General features: G+C 50.6%; 1 protein-coding gene across 2 annotated transcripts in view; it reads right to left on the bottom strand.

Moving 5' to 3' along the window:
* Positions 1-255: 255 nt before the first annotated feature.
* The window catches only part of tafa5l (TAFA chemokine like family member 5, like), a 60,199-nt gene continuing 52,586 nt past the window's right edge, over positions 256-7,868 (bottom strand). For both annotated transcript variants that reach the window (XM_077515080.1, XM_077515079.1), the window contains exon 5: positions 256-1,144. The gene's annotated coding sequence lies outside the window, so the exon portion shown is untranslated. The remainder of the gene's footprint in view (positions 1,145-7,868) is intronic.

The raw sequence follows: 7,868 nt of genomic DNA, 5'->3' as shown, positions 1-7,868 counted from the left end.
TCAAATCAAACATTTCCACATTAAAAGTGTTCATACAGCTGCTGGTGTTGATGTGCCTAACACTGTTTCATTGCCTGTCAAGTTTGTACAAATTTAACTTGACAACATCCTCAACAGTCCTCATTTGAATACAGTTGCAGTATTTCCCCACAGATTTGCGATTTGCTTGTTGAAAATGTGCCTATTGGTTGATTTATTTACTTTTTTTAAACTTATTTGCTGAACAACTTACACAAATAGTTGGGGAACACAGTATACATTTGTGAATGTAATATGACTTTATTCTCTAAAATAATAACAATAATACATTTTTTATTTAATAATTTTTCTTGCAATGAAATTCCCCCCGTACAATTTTATTTTGCTAGTCCCCGTTTTCCTCAGAGTGGGGCCCAAACCCTAGTCCTCCTTTAGTGTTACTGAATGGGCGTGGCCAAAAATACGAGCGTATGAATGATGTGATTTATTTCACAGTGTATCCCTGGATGTGCAAGCACACTGAGCCAGGGGTCTGCTACCATAAATGCTTTTGATAAAGTGAGCTTCATTGACAAAAACTACTCAACTACTATGTTTAAAAAAATAAAATAAAATAAAAATACACACATTGGATGACGAGTCATTCAAAATGGCCACATTGGACCACATTTGTTGACTGGGTTGGTCAGACATTTTCACATGTGATGCATCCACCTCAGTCAGAGTCCAGTAGCCGTCCACTCTCACAATATCCTTCTCCTTTCACACTGAGTGAATCCTGTGGTTTGCAGTGAGTCAGCAGCATCGGGATGTTAGTAAAATCTCCTTGGATGGCCTCACAGTGGCAAAGGGAGAAGATGAAGGGGCTGATCTTGGCAAGATCTCTCATAAAGTCTCTCTGGCAACGTCCTCCAGACTGTATGGCCAATACGTTTTGAAGAATGTTTCACTGCTGATAAACAGGTTTGTCTCAATGTTTTCTATATAATGTGGCCGTAATGAACAATCAAGGCTGATGCTGAGACTACCAAAAAAGGAAAAAAAAAAAAAAAGCCCAAAGTAGAGACGCTCAAGGTGCGGTGTAGAGTTTGTGAACCTTTTTGTTGGACAGACGTAATGTTCTGTAGTGATTGGCCACAGCTCGCCACAGTATGGATCAGTGAACCTGCCGAGGAACACATGATTAGAAAATGGGGAAGTCACAAATGATGAGACACAAGAACATGATGATTTGAAGAGCTCATTTGCAAAATGACATAAAAAGATTTTGCATTCATCCCACTTAAACGAGCATAAATTGGAATATTGTGGTGGAATAGTATGCAGACTGATTTGTCAATAACATACAGTACGTGATGTGTATCAGTAGTTAACGAATGGCGACGAGTGATCAAAACGTTACATTATTTACAGTACATTATTAGAGTACACAAAAGGCATTTCAAAACGTTGTTTTTTTTAATTTCTTATTTTTTATTTGTTAACACTAAATCCCGACTCGCTACCTCCGGGACATGCTCTCATGTATAGCGTCCTTGCGGCATAACTTGCTTTAAGTGCATCAATAAAAGCATTCAATTAAAAGTAGAAATAGGCTCGTTAAGGAAAGAGCACACATTCAGCCATGACGCGTAAATGTGCGTCTTGTGCATATTCAAAACGGCAATACGTGCACCTGGCTTCTTTTTGATTTTGTGCTGAGGGACACATTATGGTGTTGGCCACTTTTTATTTGTTATGCCCATTTATATAAATCATTATGTTAATGACGTGAGAGGCCATCTCCGATTTGATTTGGAACATATGCCAGAGACGTGCGGCGCTAGCTAGCAGCTCGGCAAAAAACACACCTTATGCTGGGTTCTCACCAAATCCGAAAAGGCGAACTGAAACGCTTCCTTAGAGTCCTCCGAGTTTTTTGGAACAATTGCCATTCATTCGCACTTTCGTGCGCCCCGGAGCGGAGGAGGCGTGTCCCTTGGTGAACAAGGAAGTGGAGCACTTTAGCGAGTCAACCAAAAGTGAGCACCGCCAACCACTTCTTTCCTGGGACTAAACAGCCGTGGCACTATTTTCTCCTTTTTTTGAGGTACGTGATAGCACTTTCTGTTACGTAGGGGGTGTGGTGGATGGACCCAGAGGCGGAAAAAACAGGCAGGGAGAAGGATGGCAGTAACTAGTGTAACTTTATTGGTGGACTGAAATGTGGGTAGACTTGGCGTGACGAACTGGGGCTGAACTGGCATGACGAAAGAGGGCAGAACTGGCATGACGAATGGGGGCAGAAGAGGCATGATGAACATGGACTGACTCAGCGTGGACAGATGCGGAGACTAGGCGTAGACAGATGCAGAGACTTGGAGTGGATGACTAGGGAGACTTGGCAGGAGTGACTTGGAAGACTTGGCAGGAGTGACTTGGAAGACTTGGCAGGAGTGACTTGGAAGACTTTGCGTGGATGACGTGGAAGACTTTGCATGGATGACGTGGAAGACTTGGCGTGGATGACTTGGAAGACTTGGCGTGGATGACTTGGCGTGGATGACTTGGAAGACTTGGCGTGGATGACTTGGAAGACTTGGGGCGTGGATGACTTGGAAGACTTGGCAGGAGTGACTTGGAAGACTTGGCAGGAGTGACTGGGAAGACTTGGCAGGAGTGACTTGGAAGACTTGGCAGTAGTGACTTGGAAGACTTGGCAGTAGTGACTTGGCAAACTTGGCAAACAGACACAATACTATGAAACAAACATTCACCATCTAACGTGCAAACATTCAAACAATGCTCCCACACCCGCGTGAGACAAACAGCACTCCCTTATAACAACACTAATGACACTAACAGGACACACCTGGGAGACACAGAAGGCAGAGGGCACTAATTAGGTCACACAAACAGGGAGGGAAGGCACACACAGGTGGACAAGGTTAACAATAACGAGGCTAGGGGAGACAAAACTGGACAAAAGACAACAAACACCCAAAACCAAACTAAAACCAAACCACCCAAGACAGAAACATGACAGTACCCCCTCCCCCACCAAGGGACGGCTCCCAGACGTCCCCCCCCCCCCCCCCCCCCCCAAAAAAAAAAAAACCCAAGCCAAAACGGGGAGGGCGGGGACGGGAACGGGAGCAAAATTCTGCCCCTAATCAGGGTACGTATAAGAGGCCACTAAGGGGTGAAAGACGGCCTCACAAAAGTTCATGAAATCCGCATCAGGGGGCGGCCCAAGAGGCGGCATTATTGCGGACTCAAAGGGCGGAAACATGGGTGGCGCCGCCAAGGGCCGGTCCCCGCAGTGGGCCCGCCTTTTGCGCCGCCTGGCGCTGGGTCCCAGATCCGCCGCCGTGACTGTACTGGCCGGGGCGAACCCCAGGCCCGGAGACTTTGACCGGGGCAGAGACGAGGGAGCTGGGGACTTGACCTGGGGCAGAGACGAGGAAGCTGGGGACTTGACCTGGGGCAGAGACGAGGAAGCTGGGGACTTGACCTGGGGCAGAGACGAGGAAGCTGGGGACTTGATCTGGGGCAGAGACGAGGAAGCTGGGGACTTGAGCTGGGGCTGAGACGAGGAAGCTTGAGACTTGAGCTGGGGCTGAGATGAGGAAGCTTGAGACTTGGACTGGGGCAGAGACGAGGAGGCTGGAGAAGGAGGCAACTCTGCCGTGACGAGGGGACCTGAGATGCCAATTGGCCGCGACAAGGAGACCTGAGACGCCAGGCAGCTGCATCGCCCCGGAGTAGAGAGGCCAGGGGCTGCGTCGGCCAGGGACAGAGAGGCCAGGGTCTGCGTCGGCCAGGGACAGAGGGGCCAGGGGCTGCAGCGGCACAGGCGAAACGGCCAGGGGCGGCATTGGCACCGGCGCAGTGTCCAGCGGCGGCACTGGGGAATCGCCAGGGGCTGCGGCGGTACAGGCGAATCTTCCAGGGGCTGCGGCGGCACAGGCGAATCGGCCAGGGGCTGCGGCGGCAGCGGCACAGGCGTTGTGGCCAGGGGCTGCGGCGGCAGCAGCACAGGCGTTGCGGCCAGGGGCTGGGGCTGCAGAGGCACAGGCGTAGCGTCCGGGGGTGGCAGAGGCACAGGCGTAGCGTCCGGGGTCGGCAGAGGCACAGGCGAAGAGGCCAGGGGCTGAAGCGGCAGCGGCAACACCGGCCCCGACCGGCCCGGGTTCCCTGGGTCCAGCCTCCGCTAGGTCCAGTTCCAGGAATTCAACCTCGACCGAGGTCAACTTCCTGGAATCCTACCGATGGGCTGACCCAGACCCGCGAAGCCGACCCCAAACACGTCGAGGCCCCGCGAAGCGGGGCCGAGAACACCGGCATGGTACGTCCCGGGGTGGGTGGTTCCATTCCCGGCCTAAGTCCACTTCCAGGAATCCAACCTCGACCGAGGTCGACTTCCTGGAATCCTACCGATGGGTTGACCCAGACCCGCGAAGTGGGCCCAAAACACGTCGAGGCCCCGCAAAGCGGGGCCGAGAACACCGGCATGGTACGTCCCGGGGTGGGTGGTTCAATTCCCGGCCTAAGTCCACTTCCAGGAATCCAACCTCGACCGAGGTCGACTTCCTGGAATCCTACCGATGGGCTGACCCAGACCCGCGAAGCGGGCCCCAAACACGTCGAGGCCCCGCGAAGCGGGGCCGAGAACACCGGCATGGTACGTCCCGGGGTGGGTGGTTCCGTTCCCGGCCTAAGTCCACTTCCAGGAATCCAACCTCGACCGAGGTCGACTTCCTGGAATCCTACCGAAGGGCTGACCCAGACCCGCGAAGCGGGCCCCAAACATGTCGAGGCCCCGCGAAGCGGGGCCGAGAACACCGGCATGGTACGTCCCGGGGTGGGTGGTTCCGTTCCCGGCCTAAGTCCACTTCCAGGAATTCAACCTCGACCGAGGTCAACTTCCTGGAATCCTACCGAAGGGCTGACCCAGACCCGCGAAGCGGGCCCCAAACACGTCGAGGCCCCGCAAAGCGGGGCCGAGAACACCGGCCCCGACCGGCCCGGGTTTCCTGGGTCCAGCCACCGCCTAAGTCCAGTTCCAGACACATCGAGGCCCCGCGAAGCGGGGCCGAGAACACCGGCCCGGACTGGCCCGGGTTTCCTGGATCCAGCCACCGCCTAAGTCCAGTTCCAGACACATCGAGGCCCCGCGGGGCGCCGGGACGGGGATCTGAGGCCGGCGGGATGCCGGGACGGGGACCTGAGGCAGGCGGGGCGCCGGGACGGGGTCCTGAGGCCGACGGGGCGCTGGGACGGGGTTCTGAGGCTGGCGGGGCATCGAAAACGGGGACCTGAGGCCGGCGGGGCGCCGGAACGGGCTCCTGAGGCCGGCGGGGAGCCGGAACGGGCTCCTGAGGCCGGCGGGGATCCGGGACGGGCTCCTGAGGGGGGAGCCGGGACGGGCTCCTGAGGCCAGCGGTGAGCCGGGACAGGGACTTGGCGCTTCCGCTGGGTCCTGGTTGGTGGGAGCATTCTGTTACGTAGGGGGTGTGGTGGATGGACCCAGAGGCGGAAAAAACAGGCAGGGAGAAGGATGACAGTAACTAGTGTAACTTTATTGGTGGACTGAAACGTGGGTAGACTTTGCGTGACGAACTGGGGCTGAACTGGCATGACGAAAGAGGGCAGAACTGGCATGACGAATGGGGACAGAAGAGGCATGATGAACATGGACTGACTCAGCGTGGACAGATGCGGAGACTTGGCGTAGACAGATGCAGAGACTTGCCGTGGATGACTAGGGAGACTTGGCAGGAGTGACTTGGAAGACTTAGCAGGAGTGACTTGGGAGACTTGGCAGGAGTGACTTGGGAGACTTGGCAGGAGTGACTTGGAAGACTTGGCGTGGATGACTTGGAAGACTTGGCGTGGATGACTTGGAAGACTTGGTGTGGATGACTTGGAAGAATTGGCGTGGATGACTTGGAAGACTTGGCGTGGATGACTTGGAAGACTTGTCAGGAGTGACTTGGAAGACTTGACAGGAGTGACTTGGAAGACTTGGAAGTAGTGACTTGGCAAACTTGGCAAACAGACACAATACTGTGAAACAAACATTCACCATCTAACGTGCAAACATTCAAACAATGCTCCCACACCCGCGTGAGACAAACACCACTCCCTTATACCAACACTAATGACACTAACAGGACACACCTGGGAGACATAGAAGGCAGAGGGCACTAATTAGGTCACACAAACGGCGAGGGAAGGCACACACAGATGGACAAGGTTAACAATGACGAGACTAGGGGAGACAAAACTTGACAAAAGACAACAAGCACCCAAAACCAAACTAAAACCCAACCACCCAAGACAGAAACATGACACTTTCGCTTTTTTAGTGGCTATCTGGCGGCCGGCATTTGTGCTAAAAATAGCTTTGGCATGTATGGTAAACACTGCTGCTACCTCGGTACAGTTCATTAGCAAGTAAACAGACTTACCAGCACTTGAATGCTACTTCTTTGCTCACCTTTCTGTCCTGGCTGGTCGTGTTGTTAGGCTCGGGGTGACAATAGAGAGGACGCTGTGTGTGCCGTAGCCCGTACTTGAAGCCGATTGGCTGCCGCGAGGCGAAAAGCGAAAAAAGTTCAATTTTTTTAACTTTGGCGAATATGCGATTGTGGGGATTTTCATCACGAATGTGCGGATTTTTGCTGCTGCGCACCGCGTCCCAGCGCGCGAAACGCGTCCTCCGCGCCGCCCCATGCACTTTTGTTCCGTTGCGCGCGAACTCCATTGACTACAATGCAAACGCTCCGCCAAACCGCCTCCCCCCGCTTTTGGTGAGAACGCAGCATTATGACATACATTGCCTACAAAATCACTAATTTTTATAAACCTAGACCAAAACTTAAACTTTTGTACGTCTGGGACTTAAAATAGAGACCTTATTTGGAGAAATCTCAAATTGGCAATTTTGTCCAAATGATGTATTTTTGCTATTTACTCAGCAACTGATATTGTGTAAACACATCACATATAATGTATTTTGAAGCAGTACAATCTGAAAAAAACAAACTCTATGAATAACTAAATGAAGAGAAGGGTCCATTGTACTAATTGTGTAATTCCATGTGGATTACATTTTACCTCTGCTGAAAATGGTCAGGTAATGACTTCATTTAGCCAATCATCTGATCAAGAATCCATTTGAATGACAATAGAAGACTATGTCCCATGGATAAATCTGTAAATGCTAATGCATGGCTGAGCATAAGAGTAGACAAATTTGACGCCCAGGATTGTATAAATAAATCATTCAGACACCTAAATGTGATTTGGCAAATCCATATAGTATCACACAAATTCCCAGGACTAGCAAATAAATATTTATGGTGCCCCCACTTCGCCTTCTCTCAGTGTCCTTGGTAATTGTGCATGATTCATTTTGTTTTCTCAGCGGAAGAGGGGAAATCAATCTTGGAGTAAAGCGTGCACATTCCAAAAGCCTCTGGATTTGCCCAATATAAAAACTTCACAGACACAGCTTTGGGAAAAGAACTCAGCTAAATGTCTAATAAGTTTTCTATTTTTTTTTTTTTTAAAGGAAAGGGATGTAAACCTCCCAGCAAAGTCAAGCATAGTGAGAGATATGACTTTCAATTATGTGTTGCATTATGTGGGCTGCGCCTTGGAGGAATGTGAGATGGACAAGTATGCGTGGAGAAAAAAAGCCCCCAAAAAACTATATATATATATATATATATATATATATATATATATATATATATATATATATATATATATATATATATATATATATATATATATATATATATATTGTGTATTAGCATAAAGTGACTTGATAGAAAGGAAACATGCAGAGTAGAATAGATTTTGTATTTTATGATCCTGGGTAAACTTTATACAAAGTCTGC

The sequence above is a fragment of the Festucalex cinctus genome, chromosome 2 (genome assembly GCF_051991245.1).
Source record: "Festucalex cinctus isolate MCC-2025b chromosome 2, RoL_Fcin_1.0, whole genome shotgun sequence".
Taxonomy (NCBI): domain Eukaryota; kingdom Metazoa; phylum Chordata; class Actinopteri; order Syngnathiformes; family Syngnathidae; genus Festucalex; species Festucalex cinctus.
The sequence above is the reverse complement of the archived record's forward strand: the minus strand, read 5'-3'. Positions and strand labels throughout refer to the sequence as shown.